General features: G+C 34.0%; 1 protein-coding gene across 4 annotated transcripts in view; it reads left to right on the forward strand.

Moving 5' to 3' along the window:
- The first annotated feature begins 240 nt into the window (after window positions 1–240).
- The window catches only part of Calcrl (calcitonin receptor-like), a 101,742-nt gene continuing 81,675 nt past the window's right edge, over window positions 241–20,307 (forward strand). For 3 of the 4 annotated variants that reach the window (XM_013512405.1, XM_005373331.2, XM_005373330.2), the window contains exons 1-2: window positions 241–573; window positions 15,146–15,213. The gene's annotated coding sequence lies outside the window, so the exon portion shown is untranslated. The remainder of the gene's footprint in view (window positions 574–15,145; window positions 15,214–20,307) is intronic. The other variant, XM_005373332.2, reaches the window with a different exon arrangement.

A 20,307-nucleotide genomic window follows, 5' to 3' on the forward strand; every position in this document is an offset into this window, starting at 1 on the left:
ACACAGACATGCGCGCACACACACACACGCACACCTTTGATTCTTTCATTCTTTGATAGATTTCCTTCAAGTCACAGGCAGCTTGGTTTGGCAAGTTCTAACAGAGCTCAGGCAAGGTGAAAGCCAGCCAGCTCTGGCTGCTAACAGTGTGTTCCTACAGCACAGGAGCTCGGTCTGTTCAGGCTGCTTCTTGCTCTGGTCTCAGAATAAGAAAGGAGCTCCCTCCTCTCTTGGGGTATTCTATTTGAGAAAGAAAGTAACCTAACACTAACTGCAGGCGGGGTCAGAGTGATGTAACAGGAAGCTCTGATGTTTCCCTTCTCTGCTGATCACTTACAATCTGACAACACGTCCAATCCACTCAAAACAACTCCTCTTTCCAGCAGTGAGTGTCACCTCCTGCCTTGGGACCGTCAGGCTCCGCTTACTGGACTCTCTCACGCCTGCAGGTCCTATTGCAAGTTTTCCTTCCTCCCCACCTTGCCTGGGTGTAAATCTCTGCTGCAGAATCACAGAAAATCACATTTCATCCTGAGGCTATTTCACCAAGAATTTCCTCACGAGCTGTGCTGGGTAAGTGCTTCGGTTGAAATGAATATATTTATTGTGAGTAGTATCCTCATGCTTTTTGACAATGTTTTTACCAAGAATGTAGAAAATAGCATTGAAATGCTGTTGTAACAACCGCTCTTATTTCACAGGCTGAGAAACTACAGCATATTACCTCAAAGTGCATAGGAAATCTATTATCACTGCATATTACTATTTATAGTGATCATCTAGAAAATAATTTACCAAGTAATAAAAACCTACATGGATTGAAAAGCATGTCTCTGAACATACCTTAATCATAAAACGGCGCCTTTTATCATAAGTGCTACTCTTAGCTGATCTTGAATTCAACAGCTGGAAAACACTTTTCCCCCAGGAGGGTCTTTAAACTTTCCAAATAATAAGGATTCTATGAAAGTGGCGAAAGAATAGCTGATTACTGGGTCCCGGAGCCTCACCATGCACTCTGTAGTGGAAACAATGCCGAGTTAAAAGAAAAGTAATTAATCTGGATTTATTGTATTTGGCTTTTATTTACCTTTCACTTCTATTTACATTTCCATCTCTAACTATTGAACTCATGAAATGTTCATTGTTCGCTGCCAGAAGTGTTTATCTCTTTTGGGAACCTTGATCTGTTTGGGTTGTATTTAGATCATGGGGTGGGCTCCAAAGGTTGTAGTTTTACAACCTGCAGTTGTAAAACGTAAGCTTTCTCTATTAATTCTGCGTTTTAATTCTCTGCACCTGAGAGAACGTATTTCTTCAACTTGCCGGGTGCCCTTCCGCGAGCTTTTGGGGAGGGTATGCTAGTGAGCTAACTAGATAAAAAGGATAGCGGAATTTTCCCAGAGGAATATATTAGTGGAGAAATTCAAGTATGTATTGAAGAAAGAATTTTCAGTATAGAAGTCACTGAAACGTTGAGATGAAACATCGGTTAATGCTGTTTTCAATAGTCCAGCCTGTCCCGGGCAGTTTAAGGGGCTGGCACCTATGAAGTTGTCCGGAATAGGGATATCATAGTTTGTTGCTACAGAAAGTTAGATATCAGATTTGGGTTCAAAACATGTGGACTGTGTAATTTTTAAAGAGTGCATTTTCTCACTTACATTAAGCTCTGCCAGACGTGCGGTGAAAGCCTCCGTGCTTTGTCACCCGGGGTCTGGCGCGCTAACAATAGGCTGTTAACTCATCCGGGATAAGTCCTTGGTGATCTCCCACTCCGTTTCCCACAGACGTCTCAGTCTGATGGAAACGTTCATTAATTCTTGCCTTCCTGACTCTTTCAAAGTGTTACGTCTGGTTTGTCTTTTCAATCTTAAATTCTACTTCTGAGTTCCCTGACACATGCCTAGAGGAGGGAGGTGTTTTAGAATATGACTGTAGTCATTAGGTAATTTGTGAAGAAAAAAGGAAACAATGCATTAAATGACCCAGTCTTAGGGGTTAACAACAAAAATTAAACCGGCATCATTTCAAGTCAGACTTTCCTAAAAGGAGACATTATATTAATATCGTATTTTATAGTGACTAACTCCCTAAACTTTTCTAATTTGTGTTTAATCTCTAGACCAAAATGCATAATTCTCTCCCCAAATCTAATTAAGTGTTTTTATCTGTATTAATGGCTTGGTTTATAATATTTACTATCAAAATATGGGTGAATAACACTGAATCGTGTGTATTAAGGAGCACTGGGCCAAAAAGTTATTATTACTATTTGGGTAAATATGTGGAAATTTGAAATAAATGTTCATATTATATAATATATTTTGCTTTTTAAAATTAATGTCAGACTATCAATGCATGCTTTTAGCCATATAGATAATTTATTATTCTAGATATTTCCCCACAGCATCAGAAAATCTGTTCAAACATTTCTAAGTGTATAAAACATAGTAGTGATAAATTATAAGATTAATATGAACACAAACATGTTTTATCGAAAACATTCTAGGTTTAAGAGATGTGATTTTGATTGTTGCTACAAGATCTTTTTTATCTAATGTATTTTACCACACATCAAAGAACTATTTTAACTTTATAAACAAAGAATGTTAGTATGTGTAAAACTATTCACTCATTTTTCAGGAATTCATTTAAAAACAGAAAAATAAAAATAATTATAACTAAGTCTGCATTTTTTAAGATTAAGTGCATAGCCAAGGTAAATGATTTTTTTTTTACTGGATGTTCTTAATAATATTTTAAGGTATAAATTGTGTCAACAGACTGGCATGTTTATGAGAACGTTCATATTCACCTGCATGTATTATGTTATTATTTTTATGTATAACAAATACATTCTGGTTAAAATGTTAAAACAATATTTTAAAAATTACTTTATATGCTTTATATGTATCTGGGACATTATTTCATAGATACAAAACTAACTGAACTCCAGCTAATGACATTTTTTTACATCCCTGACTTAGATCATATTTAGAATCAGTATAACAATAATTTGTTATCAGTGTTATCTATATGTTTAAATTTTGATAGCGACCGTGTCTGAGGATTGTTTTTGATCTTTCTAGGAAAATTAATGCAACCATGTTTAAAGAACCAAAGTAGGTATTCACTAAGCAAAATTTACAGTTTATGTATGATTTAATGTTGAAAATACGGTTTTGTGTTTTAGCCATGTAAGGATGATGGTGTCAACTCTTCAGAAGACAGATGTATTCAAACAACATTATCTGAAGTGTTTGGCTTTATTCTTAATCTAATCTTTGTTTAGGGTTAAGAGTGGCCCTTAGCCCTTAAACATAAACTGTGTCACTGCAGTGGTGTTAATGGAAGACACTCAGAAAGTCATTTGTAGGCATCTGAGTTGTTGACGTAATCAAAACTTTAGAGAATACACTTAGCATGGGCAGATAGTGCACCACTATCTAAAATGTTTGCTGAACCCAACTGCGAAGTTTATGGATAAACTCTAAACATTCATAACTCCTGTTGTTCTACCAGAGTACTTGTATTAGGCTATTAATAAACAGTCATTCTTATTTAAGCAGGAAAGTCCTCCATAAAACCAAGTGATTATTTTTCATGTTTCATTGGAAATATAATATTTTGGTGAAATCGATTTGGTCAAATAACCTGTACATTTCCCTACATTTGAGTATTTTTAGTTCCAATTTAATTTACTTTTTAATTCAGTAGGCCATTTTACAAAAAAAGAAGAAATCTATTTAGATTATAAGGACACAATACCCATTTTATTCTTTATTATTAAAAAATAAGACATTAGCACTCACTGTGAAGTGAGTTAAGGTCTATGTTTCCTAAATAACTAGAATTAGTATCAGATGAGTTATAAATACTTTCTTAGAATATGTTTCTTCCATTCATTTGTTTATTTAACATAGTATTAAACAAAATTAACACTAATATTTTTTACATTTATTTTTAAATGTTAAAAGTAAGATTTATCTTTTATCTTTCATGGTTTTAACTAGATGTATTACATATTTTTACCACTGTATCAATAAAAAGAACAAAATTCAACCCAACTCAAGCCAACATAAATCAAAATAAACAGAAGAATAAGGAATCCCTATGATATTGAAGCAGTAAATCCTGTTATACTAATATTTTTGGATATAATTTGATTTTCAGAGAAACTTTATTCCCCTTAAGATAGGACATATTTTTTAAACTATACAGTGTTAACATGATATAAGTTTTTGTATAAACATGTAGCTATTTCTCTATCCAGGTTCACCTTAACCTGCTCACAATCATGTGTTTCTCATAAAAATTATAAGAATCCTGAGTGTACTATTTGCTGTATGAAATATCAATCACATAGTTAAATGCAACTAGATTATTCACAGTGGTTCCCTCTCTCTCTACTTCTTAGTCATATGGAAGATCCTTTTTATGTCCTTGAGCACATAACTAAGACTTCATCTGTCACATTTCATATAAATTTTTCCTACATCCATGTACTGATTTTGTATTTTTCACAAATGAGTGCTAATTTGAAGCCGTGTTTGTTGATTAACCTGAGACCAATTTTTAAGTAGACATGAGTTTTCTATGTAAAACTCAGTTTTGCCTTCCTTCCGAGGACAATTTGAAGGGAAAATTTAAACTGTGGTAAGTACCACAGAGGGATAAAGTATACTTGAATAAGAAAGAAAGACGGAAACTATAGGAAATGAATGTCATCAATTCAAAACTATTATTGTTCCCCCAAAATTCTGTATTTTCCTTTTTTTTTTTTTCCCTTTGGTTTTTTTCCGGTACTGGAAATCGAACTCATGACCCTGCGCTTGCCAGGGAAGCGCTGTGCCGCTGAGCTAAATCCCCATATGAGTTAAAATAGATTTGCTTTACCTTAGTTAATGGAAACCTAACAACCAAGTAACAGGTTGAATGCTGTACTAATCGGTCTGTGGATCTATCCTTTAAAAATTTGCTTTCAATAAATTTTTTGGTTTTAAATCTTTTCTGAAAATATGCCAATGTATTTTATTAGCTAAAGGAAAAGAAGCTTACTTATTAGTTTTTGAGATTTAAGTGCATTTTATTTACATAGGTGCAGCCTAGATTTGGAGTTAGATCATCCACATGTAAACCCCAGTTCACCACGTATTAGTTCCTCTTTCTCATCTATGAAAGAGAAGTGATTCATAACACAAAGGTGAAAAAGTGTAGCTCATAACTACAGTTTGTAGAATGATCACCCTTTTGCCATCATAAAACACGTGCCAGAATGTGACACAACAGATCCTGCTAATCTCTATTCCTGCAGAACATGAACATTAAAACACACCGTCATAGTAACAATTATAAAAGGTACACAAATGTATGTTTCTATTGTTATGCAAAAACATTTTTCCACAAAAACATTCTATTCTTTATGCAAAAAATATTTTTTATCCAAAAACTTTTGGTCTTCATGAAGTACATGCTCAAAGTCACACAATCATGAAAACCAAATACTGGTTTTGCCCTATGTCTATTGATTCTGTCCCTTAAGCATTTTGTCACATTATTGTCCATTATCAGACCTCCTGCTACTGATGATGAAAAGTCAAATAGGGATAATGACTAAACAGATTTAAACCAAGTCCTTCCCAAGCAAAAGATAGTAAAATTAAATTTATTTATTACTTACTTGCATTTTGTGTAATATCTTGGGAGTAAATATAGATGACAGTCAAGAAATTTTTAATTGTAACCAGTATAACACCTACAGAAGCTCAAAAAATAACATTAAGAATAATGCAATAGCTCAATTTTTAGTGTTCCAAGTTTTTGTGGCTATTTTTAAATGTCTTTATTACAGGCATATCTTATGCTGGCCTAATGATAAACATATATATTCTTTTGCATTATATTTTTAAAATATAGAGAAAGAGTACCTGTGGAATGGAACTACAACACAGTCATTAGGCTTTGAACATCATTAACTTAAGAACCTCTTTTTGAATATTTGTGAATTATGATCCCCAATGAAAATTAATGAAAACTAAAAACTCTTTCTCCAGAACTAACAGGCAAAGAAACAAAGAAATTACATTCAGAGACTCACATTTCTCATATAGTTGAATAAGTTTCAAAGTATCTCCCTTGTCTGTTGGGTCTGTTGAGAATAGCGTGGTTTCCTATATGCCATTCATATAGGACCATTCAGAATTATCCTTCCTCTAATTCTGTTATCATGACAGTATATATTATTTGAGAAGGAAAACGTTCTGATTTCTATCCCTGTCATGGTTTAATCCTTTCAAAGAGAAATCTATATTTTAACTCATGTAGCTATGCAGTTATTTCTATAGATGCTAGGATAAATAGCGCGACATTTACAATGGAATTACATACAAGAAAATGTTCTCTGTTGAACTATGAAAGATCAAAATTGTAGAAGATTATAAAAGTAGAGTTTCGAATATTTTAACCAAGGCATGTCTAAAGGTAGGAGCCAATTAAAATTTGTTAGATTGTTCTTCATTGAACAAGGTTTATTTTATTTGGGATTTATCACCCATAGCCCAAAGTTGTCTTGAAATAATAAACAGATACAGAAAATACTTGGCTTGTGAAAATTTAACATATTACAAAACACTCTAGTTAAGACATAGACTACTGATCTGGCAGCAAAAGAGAAAGTGCAGTGGCGGAGAACAGCATGGATTAAGATTCTATACTTGTGTCCATACTGCCTTTATAAAGGCATGGTGGAGGGGGATTATTTGAAGTCAGGCTTGCCTTGTGACACTCTCCTGCGTCAGCCTCCGAAGTGCTAGGAGTGTAGATGTGCACCACCTCACCTGGCTGCTTACCTTTAATTACCAGTATGGCGTATGGCACACCTTAAGTGCTTGTAAAACTGAGAAGCATGCTAACAAACTCTTTGTGAATTTTATATATATTATTTTAAAGGGTGTAGGCTAAGTAGAATCTGGTTCATTAAATTTGAACACAATTTTATGGTCAAAAAATCTTTATCTCTTCTGACAATCTCCAGCTCAAGACATGGAACACAGCATAGTAAATTCTTCTTTAAAAGTATGTAATTAAGGAAGATAGCTTTGAAGTATTAAATTAATTTAAAAATGAATGAAATATTGAGGAAAAGCCACTTGATAGACTTCAGTGCTGTCTGGTTGTTCCAATCTTATATTGATCTAATCTCATATGAAGACTTTTATTTTCACATTACTGAAGCCCAACATTTTTCAAAATTTTCTTCTTGAGACAATGACTTTCTTGTTCACGTTCCTTCTTGTTTCAAAGTTCATGTTTGATTATGAAATTAATATGTCAATATTTAATAAAATGAATATATCAATATTAGCAGAGTTCATAAATGAGTTGTGGTCTTTCACAAAACGTTCTTTGTTTATAGAAAGTTACACAGTAACAAATAGACAACACTTTCCTTCTAATCAAACAGAATAGCTTAGATTTCAAGGGTTTTTCTAAATCTGGTTACCTTTTTCTTCCATAAATAATTACATAATATAATAATGATGGAAGGGAAATAGAGTCTAGATATGCAAAGTTTCTATCTAGACATCTATCACAAAATATATCAATTCCATTGGCAATACTTATTTAGAATACAACTAAATTTGTAATGAGCAACAAAGATCACGGTGCATCGTATTACTTCATTGCTGTCACAGCGATCAGGGAGGGAGTACTTTCTGAAGAAGTATCTCAGCTTGCACCTAAATTTACCATTTCCCTCTTTCTCTACCAATCCTCACATAAATGTCATTACAATATCTGAATATGGAAAAAATTCTAATCTTCCTTATTTGTGGTCCTATACAGTTCCTGGATTCCAGATTTTAATATTTTTACTTCCTTTTGTGGATTCCTTCCGCTTTAACCAAGTTCCTATCTTGCTAGTACTTCTGATATAAATGCAAGAATTTAAAGGAAAATAATTACATCATCTAAATGACAGCTAAGTATTATCTGGATGCTTCTTTGAATGACAGTAGAATACTCTTTCCCCAAATATCAGAATGTTAATTCCCTCACTTCCTCACAATCTCCTTGATGTAACTTTTCTATGGGTTCCCTTCTACTATTTAAAAATTGAACCTACACCTCTGCCACCACAATATTCTTTCCCTCTCCATCCATTTGAGTTTGTCCTAGATTTGTCCTATAATGCTAATCATCTTGAAACAAACCCTGTACTGCAATTTGCATATTTTCTAAATTATTATTTATTTTCTATCCATTACATGAACATGTACTCCCCACAGGTGTATTGATTTCTACTTGTTTTTTTCACTAATATATTCTAAGTACTTATATGCAGGCTTGCATAGCATAAGTGCATAAAGGTTAATTAAGAAATAGTTACATCACAGCATGGATTTTTACACTAGTCTCTATTTTACAGGAAACTGGGTATTGGCTTTATGTTATTTTGTATATTGTACCATATGTTATTGTATATTGTACCCAATATATACTAGATACCAGAGGTGCAGTTCTAAAGGTATTACAAGCACTGCTTATTTCCAAAGACAAAATAGTCAAAAGTAGTGATCATTCTGTTATTCTTGGGCTAACCTAATACTTATCTCTCCACTCTCTTTGTAAGGGAAGATCACTAGAGAAGGATGCCTTCCACAGTGATTGTAGTGTCCAGGTTTCGCTGAATTCTAAGGCATGACTTTTCAAACTGGTATAAATGAGAATGTTGCTCAGTGTTTGAACACAAAATGTTGAACTCTCCTTAAATAGTCGAACAATAGCTGAGCCTGGCAGAATTTCTTGTTGAAACTGATGAACTTGCCAACCACTGCCTCCCAACAAAAACTGTGCCCCAGTACTTATTGCCTTTCTGGACAATAGGGCTTGTAGTAGAAAAACACTTAGCACTTCAGCTTTTTAAGGTTAAAGGCAAAGGACTATGTTATAAATTCAAACATAGTTTTATGATCAAATAAAATTATGACTTGTTTGAGTGCCTCATGTTGGACTTCATAAAATGTCCTTTTAGAACTGACACACTCGCAAGGTGTCACAATACAACTTTTTGTAGTTGAGATTTCTCATTTGAGAATCATAGAGCCAATTTCACTGCTTTCTGTTAAAATAGAATCTTAATCAGGCATTCACCTACAAATATCACACCTTGAGTTTTCTCTTCTGAGCCCAGATACACATATATTATTCAGGAAACAATAATTTTCCTTTGAGAAAATATGGATTGTCCAAATATGTCAATTGTATTCAGAGAAAATAAAATATATGAGCATAAGGTTATTATTCTTTCACATACATATTCTCTAAAAGCAGTCTTAGTAGGCTGCAAGCCATAAGCAGAAAGCTATTTTGCATTAAAATCAGCTCTCTCTTAAAGGAAGTATGGCTCAAAAGTAAAAGTAAACTGTCAAATGACTTCTTACCTCTGTCCTTTACTGTTCTTTAACTCTTCTTGAAGTTTCTGGCTTTATTTGAAGTAGTAATCATCAAATAGTGTGTTTATGAGAAAGTTATGTCATAAAACCTAAAGGAAATAATATTAAAAATACTGTAAAATGTAAATTACTGTAAAAGCTAGACTATACTAATTCAGTTCTTATATGCAGTATTTTCTCCATTTGATTCTGAAAATCCATATAAATGACTGCAAAAAGTTATGGCAAGATACCCCAATAGAAGATAATAATAGTAAAACAAAATCTGGGATCAATAACAATTGATATAAGGAAAAAAGTGTGGCATTTTCTAATCTGAGTGGATATTTTGAAACGGTGGAAAAGACCTTTAAAATAAATTTCACATAAATAAAAGCCTTGAAAGAATTTTCAGTTCAATTACTTTGCACTTGCAATTTTTATGCAATAATTTCTCATTCTGCAGAACCAAATCAGCCTTTGTCAATCTAATTTCAGTCCCCACAATGGCAGAGGATCACACCCTAGTAGTCCTTGTCAGAAAAAGGCGAAGCCAAAATACTTGGTCTCTTTCATTTAGATGCAGCAGAGGTGATAAATACTTGAGTGCCTGTTCTGGCAGAATATAATGTGTAGCTTAGAGAAAGTCCATTATAATTGTCTTTTGATAAATTAGGTGTACAACAGTTGCTATAAATTTTAAATAGCATCAAAATCTAAGACAGAAAAAGTCTCCTAGGAATTCTCATCTAAAGAATAGAAAGATATGATGATAGGAATAAAGTTAACTTAGTAATTATTAATGACTAAATGAAAAGCCTGATATAAAACTAATGTCAAGCATAGAATTAGAGGTCTGGGGATTTAGCTCAGCGGCAAAAGTGCCTGCCTGGCAAGCGCAAGGTCGTGAGTTCGGTTCCCGGTACCGGAGAAAAACAAAACAACAACAAATAAAACAAGCATAGAATTAGAAAATAAAGAAACAAGAGAAGGAAAGAGGGCTGAACAGAACGGAAGAGGGCAAGAGAGGCCAAAACTAGGCTAGAAAGGAAGATAAATTGATCCGGTAAAACCTATTATTTGCCAGAATAGCTAGGAAATAAAAGTCCACTGCTGAATCCCCTCTCTTAAGATAAGGAGACTCTGGGTACATGACCATGGGCAAAGGGTAGCCACAGAGGTAGCATTTAGGGTTGACATGTAAGTGTCTTTCAGCTGTTTTATCTAAAATTTGCATTACAAAAGTTGTCGCTGTTCTTTTGGTTGGGGAATAGGATTGAGACTTAATCTGAAAGCTAGCTTTTCGTGACAACAGTGGAGAAGTGTAAAGACAGTGAGACACAAGCATCACCTCTGGGCAGTGATCACTACCTTCCGTGCTCATGGCTGCACCCAAATGGTCAGGGCGATAACTCAGAGGAAGACCCCGGAGTCTCACCTACTGCAGTGCCTCACTCTCTCCAGATGGGCTTTCTGGAGCTTGTGAGAGTAAGACTGACACATTCGTGTATCAGGCTCAAATGTATAATAACATAATAAGAGGCTTTCTTTTTTTTTTTTTTTTTTGGTACTGGGAATCAAATTCAGGACCCTGAGCTTGCTAGGCATAGTAACAAAATAAAAGAGAGAATGTGGCATGTTTTTCAATCAAGTGATTGTCTCTCTAAATAACTAAGCATTAAGTATTTACTCACGTGGAACTACTCATAAATAAAAAGATATAAATAATACTTCTCTTTTCATTCTTAGTTGAGAATTACTAGATTTATGATTACGGGGTGCCTTTGCCCTCTCTGTATCATTCTAATCTGAAAGTCTGAAGAATTTTATAATAATCCAAAATACAAATGTACAGACTCAGGAGAGCATATACACATACACGCAAATAGCCACCCCCACACATGCACAAATACATGCATGTATATTTGTGTATATATGATCAAGTGTTTTGACATCACTGTATATACGATCGCATGTATATATGATTAAGGGTTTGGCATTCCTGGTATAAAATTCCATCCAAATAACTAGGGAAGTGAGCAAAACTAAAATATGATTTACCCACCTACATTATATCTGTGAAATTCTAAGTGCACAAATTACTCATCTTATAGAGCTGTGAAATCTTATACGAGTTCTTACTTTAGTACAAAAAGAAATAACTTCTAAGTTCAACCAATATTGTGTAAGGCAGCTCAATCTCCCACCCACCTAAATGCCCTGATCCATCACAAATACTTTGCATTTTAATATGCTTGGATTCATGGATTCAAAACCAACATCATTCTACAGTAAGTGTTCATATCCTGCACACTATTGCATAAAATTTATTTAATCTTAAATCTAAGAAACAAAGATGTATGACAAACAGATAGATTAGATAAATACATAGATGCTAGATACATGACAGATAAATGGAGGGATAGGTAGATAGAGCATAACACAAATATACTTGAACATCTATTTGCTTAGAATCCAACTTATTCATCATCTTCTGCCCTCATCAACACAGACATATTCCCAGAAATAAACCATTTCCTAAACTTGTTCTGGTCCTTCCCTTTCTCTACTTTATGGCTTTGCCACACATTTGTATGTGATTCTGAGCAATATATTATTGAGATTTACTGTTTCTGTTTTTACTTTTATGCAAATGGAATCATCATGAACATATTTGTTGGAGACTTTCTTCTTTCTCTGAGCATTGTGGTTTTGAGCTGTGCCACTACTAATGTGTGTGGCTCTGGTTCCTTCCTTTCGAGCTGCAGTCAGCGCTCCAGTGCATGAATATATCAGAATGTAATTATCCTTTCTTCTGCTGAGGGCTATTTGGATTGCTTCCATCATTCGGCTATCAGAAACAACCAAGCAATAAACATTTTCCCTACCTTCTCCTGGTAGGCATATGTGTGCGTACCTCTGCGGAATGTATTTCTGAGAGGGATTTCAGGATCCCAGCAATCCATGGTGCTTGTACCAATTTTTAGTCCCACCAACAGTACATGAGGTTTCCATTGCACCACATCCTTTTCAAGACCGTATTATTGTCAAACTTTTCTAATTGTTGCCAGTCTGATGGGTGTAACATAGTATCTCATTGTGGTTTTAATTTGCATTTCCCTAATTATGAATTACAATGAATTTATATGTTAAACAATGAAAATTTCCTCTAAAACATTTGTTTCGAATAGGGCAGCAATAACTTGATGCTGTAGAATTATGGTTAAGCCACTGCTTTTTATAATTATTTAAGAGAAAGCCTGTCTCTTTTGTTAGGTGGTCCAGAATAAGGAAAAAATATTTTATTATTTTGAAAATTGCAAAGATATGAATAGCATTTCTCATCATGAATAAAAATACAGAGGGACGGTGCCTACAAATAGGGCCCTAACTTTCCATTTCCCTTTATTCAAAAGGTCCATCAAGTAGCTGTCAAAATCTCCTTTAAAAGATAAAGGGAGGAAGAAAAGTGAATAATTCCATTCCAGCGTGTGTGTGTGTGTGTGTGCGCATGTCTGTCTGTCTTTTTTAAATCTACTAAATATTTAAAATAGTTTGTGGAGCCTAATTACAGATGTCCTGGATATGATTTTGCTACTTCCTAGTGTTGTAAAAATTATTTCTTATGCTTTAAAACATTATAGAAGGCACTGGAATTTGTTTCACACCATTTCTCAATTTCAGTCAACTGAACTGATATTATACCTATCCGTTCAATTTAACTAGTATATTTCTTCAAGCTTTTGATTTTCCTTTAACAAATATAGGTAGGCAAGTTTCTTTTCTTTAGCTTAATTATCTGCTTCACTATGGCAACACTGTATGGAGAAGATAGTTCTATTATTCTTATTTACTATATTTCTTTTCTGTGTTGTCAGGATTTAGTTGATTTTAGATTTATCGTCCAATCACTTTACCCAGTGGTGCTATTTAAATAAAATTACTAATTCTCCAAGCATCTTTATTGTCTTCTTTGTGTTTTTGTAATATTTCTTTGAATTCTCTCTTACTGGTTGTCAATCTATTTTACTACAGAATTTGATGCTACATATATTAATTCTTTCCAAAAAAAAAGTAGTAGCAGGTACATGTCAATACACATTGCAATTTTCTTAATATATGTAACACATTTGGTAGCCAAAATCAACTATTCAATAAATTTGCTGATACTGTGTATATGTCCAAAACACCAAAAGGGTGGAAAGGTTCTTCCATAGCATTTCTGGTTGGGACAAGAGTAAAATTTCTAGAACCAAGCAGTAAAAACAATAATATTCTTCAGTTATTTCTATTTATACTGACATTTTCTGACAAGTTGTACAGATACTGAAAATAAACTTCAACTTTGAACCTACCAAATTCCATTTGTATGCCAATAAAGCCTGAGGCTGAAAAGAGCTTTTATTTTTTCAGAATAGTTTTTGGAAAAATCTAGATTCTAAATCCATAGAGTTTCTGCTAACGTATTTGTACATTTTATATGACTAGATCATGATCCTAATTATAGCATATGATAGTTTATAATGAATTATTAAAATGTGTGAAGGTGTAAATATTTACAAAGTAATTTCACAAGGTCATTAAAATGTTCTTTGATCCACAAATATTATACGATTTCATAATTATGTCAATTAAAATAGCAATCCTTTTGACTGTTCACGTAAATAATCCTGCTGCCTTTGAAGAAATCCTTGGCAGTGATTCAGACTATTATAAAGAACAAAAGCAAATTAATGCTTTGTTAAGTTTAGGTCAGTTATAAGCTTTTCAAATCATAGGATGAGTTAATTGAGATAAATAATTCGCAAAACACAAGTTTGACACTTCTGAAATTCTTTAAGTCCAAATACCATAAACAAGCAAAGCAAGGTTAACTGTATTATAGCTGTTTCTTTCCACATTAATTTGAACCTGCAAAGATATATGCAGACCACCTTCATACCCGTTCAGTCTTTGTTTAGCAGCAGATGAATTTAACGTGTTACTACATCTTGTTTGTAGGGCAAGCTAAGGCTTATTTCTAATACCATCAGTCCTGTGGTTCCCTCTTTGGTCACGTATTTGATCACCAGTTTTCCTCTTCTGTTCATACTTTGGGAGTCATTCCTGCCTCCCAACCATTGCTGAAGTCATCCTTTCCAGGAATACCCTTTCTTCTGAATACCACATGATATGTTCTTTCTGTCGGATCACTGTTCAAATGTCACCTTCGTAGGGGGGCTGCTGCATTCTATGACATCAATGCCTTACCTTTCTTCTTATGCTTATTTAGCCTGCTTATTTTTCTTTGCAATACTTATTGCCACTGGACTTCTATATACTTGTTTATTGTTTGTTTTCTCCTGGCAACATAAGCTCCATGAGTTCAGGGACTGATGTGTCCCCAGTACATTGACAAAACCAGGTCTCCATAGATTCCATGTCTGCTTGTGCTACCATTTCAAGCAATAGACAAGAACTACTTCCCTGCCTGTGCCCATTAGCATGCCCATTCTTAGGGCATATGATGCCAGGCTATCTTGATGGTAGCCTAAATGTGCCTGACTTTTTTTCTCCTTGTCTCCAATTCAAATGCACCATTTAAAATACATGTTTATGATGTTAACAGAGAGACATACACTGGTATACACTTTTAAGTTAAATTCTGTAAAATTCCACTATCCACTAATAATATTAACAAATTCACAGAATGTTCTCTTGTCATCCAGGGCCCTACGATGATACATCAACCACTTTTGCTGCCACCTGTCAAAACTTTGGATGGCCCTACTTTCAGGTATTGCATACCTTACAAAAGAATATTCATAATCTAATGAAAGTACTATGTTGGATTTCCAATAAAGTCAAAGATATTTAGAACATTTCAATGAGAGTAAGAAAAATTTCCATGAATGGTATGTCATTACCTTCTGAATGAAGGAAATCTTGAAAGTCTACCCAACAAAATAATAATAATGGAATTATGGATATATGTCAGACTTTCAAAATCATTTCCCTGGGCCCTTGGGGAGTAGAATTAACTAACCCCATGTTTTTACTAGTAGTATTAAACTATCTGGAATATATACTACCTAGTTTAGTAACACTGGTAAGTGAGTGACATTGCCATAGACATCATGCAAATATATAAGATATATACACATATATACATATAATTATGTTTAATACTCTAAACATAGATCTAGGTTATTTGTTTTACTAAATACACAGAGTCACTATTACACTTCTACAAACGGGTACAAATTTTTCTCATAATCGGAATACAAGGTGATACCTTGTTTATAAATAGGGAAACAGGAAAATGGGAGGGTGAATTGTTTTAAAAATTTAATCTACTCTAGATACTGTTTTTAGGACACCCTAGCAAAACCATTTCAGTCTCAATCACAGACCTTAACAATGTTTTAGGGGCTTTAGTGTTTCCGGAAAGTACTGAGAACAGATATTTCTTCTTAGTTATATTTGGCATTCAGTGTCCTGATGAGCACCATATTAACGGTGCGGTTTTATTATACTGCATAGCCGTCTTCCGTACAAAATGAGAGTTCCTGCCCTAAGCTATTGTTAGACTTAAAAGTGCTCAACAGTACAATAACTTATCTTCCTCTTAAACAGCAATAATACTAATGAAAATAAAGTCTACTAAGCTATTTGTCTTACATTCAAAACTCTGTGACACAATTTTTTACTCTGTACTCACACTGTGACTTTTAAATTCCAAAGTCATGCCGCTCGACCCAAAAATAGGCACTCTGCGATTGTTCTTTGTCCCAGAAAGCCTCTGGAAACTCATCATTGTTGTCCCCCTTCGTATGTGTCAGCTTCCTTTGCACGTTACATTTCATATGACTCACTATTCCGTAGAGCAAGGTCTGAGTGCTCAAAATGCCTATTTGTATCTGACAGCTGGATTTTTCTTCCTGAACTTTGTGTGTGTGTGATGTAGCCTCAGTCACTTTTGTAAGGTCCCAGACCTGCTTAGTGAAGATACATAGGAGACAGCATACAATGGAGGAAAATTCATTTACTGTGAAAAAGACTGCTTTTGACCTCCCACTGTGTACCTGTCACGGAAACTGAGAGAGTGGCCATGTTTTAGAATATGGCCCCGGGTATGGGCTATAACATATTGGACAACTCAAAGGAGATGAACTGGAAGCGACTCAGAAATGCAAGGTCCAGATCTGAACTGCTTTCTCTCGATTAGCATTGATGCGTTGTTTTGTGAAAAGTTAATTGCTGCCTTTGTAGTTCTCTTTTCCAATTATATTTCTAACGAATTTAAAGGGAAAATAAGTTAAACTCTAAATTGAAAGAGGCTGGAAAAATCACCCCTTGAGAGATGAAAAATATATCTGAAAAGTGAGATCCGCTTGTTTTCTAGTAGTTTGAATCACATGTGGTTTACTTAATTGAAAGGAGTACAAACGTGAGATGGACAAGAGTGGGATTCCTACTCTCAGCTCCTCTACCACTGACATGGAATTCCTCCATAAGATGATCCATTAAAGTCTCCTTAACTCCTTATTTGTAAGTCCGTAAAATTGACCAATTGTACTGTAAGTTTTCTCAGATCCCTTCCAGATTCTAGAGTCTGGAATGTCTGACACTGCTCTGAAGAAAAGATTCCACCTGGAAATAAAATAGCATCTGAAATTCTTTCGAACAAAAGACCTGATTTGTAATAGCTTAATTCATCTAGTGTTGAATATTTTTGCATTGCTTTAGTTACATAATCATTCAGCCAATTCTCAAATTTGACAGATGGCTAAGAGCCAGAAAACAAAACAAAACAAAATTTAAAAAAAAAAAAAATAGAAGAATGTCTCTGGTTAGATTGAATTCTGACCAAGCAGGAATTTATTTCTATTTATCACTGAAGTTTAGTAAACTTGCTGAATGTTCTTTCTGACTCTAAAATAGTAAAGATAAAACTTTCTAATAAATTTCTAATTATGAATAGGTCTATTTCACATTTAAATCTTATTCAAATTTAAATGGAACCTTGATATACTATTCCCCCAAACTAAGGATGGTTATATCGTTAGAAATTTCATCCTTTCCCTTATTGACTTGAAATTCAAGTAAATGTATTTACTAAATTATATTAAAATTATTTAGATTATTGGCTCCATTAATTTTGTTATTCGTTAAGTTGAACTCTTTACTTATGCCTTACTTTGTGTTATATTTCTAAAATATTTTCAGGACAGTTAGCATCTTTCTAGATTTTAGTTTTGCATCTATGAGTACAAACATTTCTTTAGAATTATTTTTATCTATAAAAGAGCTGCATATTTCTTCAAAAATCTTTATATGTTGGCACAAGTGCCTAGCCAGCCTTTGGAGGTTGAATAAGACTTCCAGTAGCCAGCGAACCATATGAAGATGTGAGAGAATCAGAAGTGGATGTTTGTTTGGCTAGAACATTGACAAATAAGGTAAATATGAAATAACGGGCAGAGTACTGTAGCTTACATAAAACATTTCCAAAGCCCTCAGTTCAACTTGATAGTTTTAACTTTGTGCTGTTGTTCTTAAAGAGAACACCTAGAAGTGGTTTTCTTTGGGTCTGGTCCAAGTTGTCAGTAATTTGGCCACTTGTAGTTCATCTGGTAAAAGGGTCAGGGGAAGCAAGGAGCTTGGGCACTCTGGTATGCAGGCCCTGAGCAGCCACTAGGACCTGGTTTGTGTCACCTCTCTCCTGCTTCCTAAACTTTTGACCTAGACTTGTCACGTAAATAGATTCCAGTTTGGTTGATGTCGATCTAGAAGCATAGAACAAGTCCTCTTTAAAACCTTGTAGTAACATGCCTTTTTCATCTCATTAAATGATGCACTGCTAATAATAAAATTTTACTTATGTTTAAGGTAAAGTATGTGTCAAAACCAGTACCAACTTTATTACATTTTAGAGCCAAGCTGCCTGGTTTACTTTTAAAATGACAGCTTTTTAATTACTTGCTTAAGGCAATAAATCTACCATCTCCATTTCCTCATAAGTAAACTTTAGTTAATCATAATACCTTATGTTTTTATAATGTAATCATGAGCCTGAAAAGTTAGTCTTATTTTTATGCATTATATCAGTGAATCATTTATTATGTGCCATTTGCACTTCTAGTCTTGGTGGCTACACTCTACACAAATAGAAGGAGTAGAAGTACAAGTAATTAATTAATCCTTAGACTGATGCCAAGAATTTAGAAAGCCTTCCAAAAGGGATAGCTACTGTTATTACCAGCACTATTACCATTATTTTTAATAAAAATTAAAATGATAAAAAAATCTGGGAAGATTTTTGTAAAACATTCATCTCTGACCATTTGGACAGAAAAGAATTTTAAATGTATGTAGATATTTCATTCCAAAGAGGTTTTAAAACAGAGCAAACATTTTTATAAGAGATTAGAAGAAGTTTATATAGTAGCAATGCAAACTGCAAAGGAAAATGTATACATCACAATATCACAGATTTTAAAATGTCACTGCTGAACCAATGAGCTACATCTTTATTCTTCTGGATCTACTCTGCCTTTGATCTCTACTCTTCATGTATCATGAGTTTTATTCACTTTCTTTCAAAGAATTATTTTAAGTTACTTTTAATGTAAAAACATACTTCAACAGAATAAAATTCTGTGAGGGAACCCTTGGTAGTGAATGGAAAATAGTTTCAAGGGGAGAAGGAAAGTAGAATTTCTATCTGTTAAGAAGAATTCATTCAGTTGTTTTAATGAATGTGACAGGAATTAATTCATCTGTTTATGTCATTGAAACACTTAAAGGAATGCTGTAACAGTTACAGTTTAAAATGTCAACATTAAAAATTTGTCAAAAATGACATGCTTTACAACAATTGAGTTGTCAGTTGAAATGAGAACGTTCTTCCAAAATTATTTTATTGTGTCAACAAAAAGGTTTCTTTAAGAGGATTGCCTTAGACTAGAGTGTCACATTCCTTCTTCCTCATAAGGAACATGATTAAATAATAATGGAAGAAGCAAATACTTATGGTTTATATTCTATAATTATAAATACTTGAAATTATTAAATATATGTGCATAAAAATAGGATGTTATTACATTATGCCTTTATAGTGCATTTGTGACCAGAACAACTGAGCATATCCAAATTTAATTTAAATCCAGGCACAAAAACTGGATCTAGGATAACATAAGTACTACAAGTATCAAGTGGAAATATGCTATTAATGCTTACTAGCACCAATAAATGAAGAAATATGTCTGTGACATTGATAGGTTAAAGATATAAAAAGCTTCCTCTTTTGTTATTACGGGCAATAAATTATTACTAAGTTAATAAAGATCCATAGCAACCAGGAGTGTATAAGTCCCGTGTCTTTATTATATTTGTACTATGACTATTAGTAAATACTTGCTTTGATTTTTGGCAATGAAAACCTTGATATATTTGTGAAAACACAAGAGGTTGTCAACATTTATGTAGTCATAAGTGGGAGAAACTTATTTTCCAGAGGTGGATTGACTCACAAAATAATTGAAGCCAGACATGGTAGCACACGTTTGTAATTCCAGCCCTTTGGGAGGCTAAATCAAGAAGATCCTAAGTTGAAGCCTAGAGTGGGAAACTCACTGACTTAGTGAGACCCTTCCTCAAATTTTAAAAAATGAAAAAGAGCTGAGGATGAAGCTAAGTGTGAAGGCCTTGGGTTCAATCCCTGTACTAGGGGGTGGGTGTACAGAGCAATTGGTTGAAGAGAGAGTATCCAAGGGAGGCATCTCATCCATGGGACCCGGACAGACCTCTATCAGCAATTTGACTCCTCAGTCCAAACTTCAGCTGCAGTCCAGGAGAGCTGAAATGAATTCTTTTTTTTTTTTTTTTT

This window comes from Chinchilla lanigera, unplaced genomic scaffold (genome assembly GCF_000276665.1).
Source record: "Chinchilla lanigera isolate Chin_1 unplaced genomic scaffold, ChiLan1.0 scaffold00002, whole genome shotgun sequence".
NCBI lineage: Eukaryota > Metazoa > Chordata > Mammalia > Rodentia > Chinchillidae > Chinchilla > Chinchilla lanigera.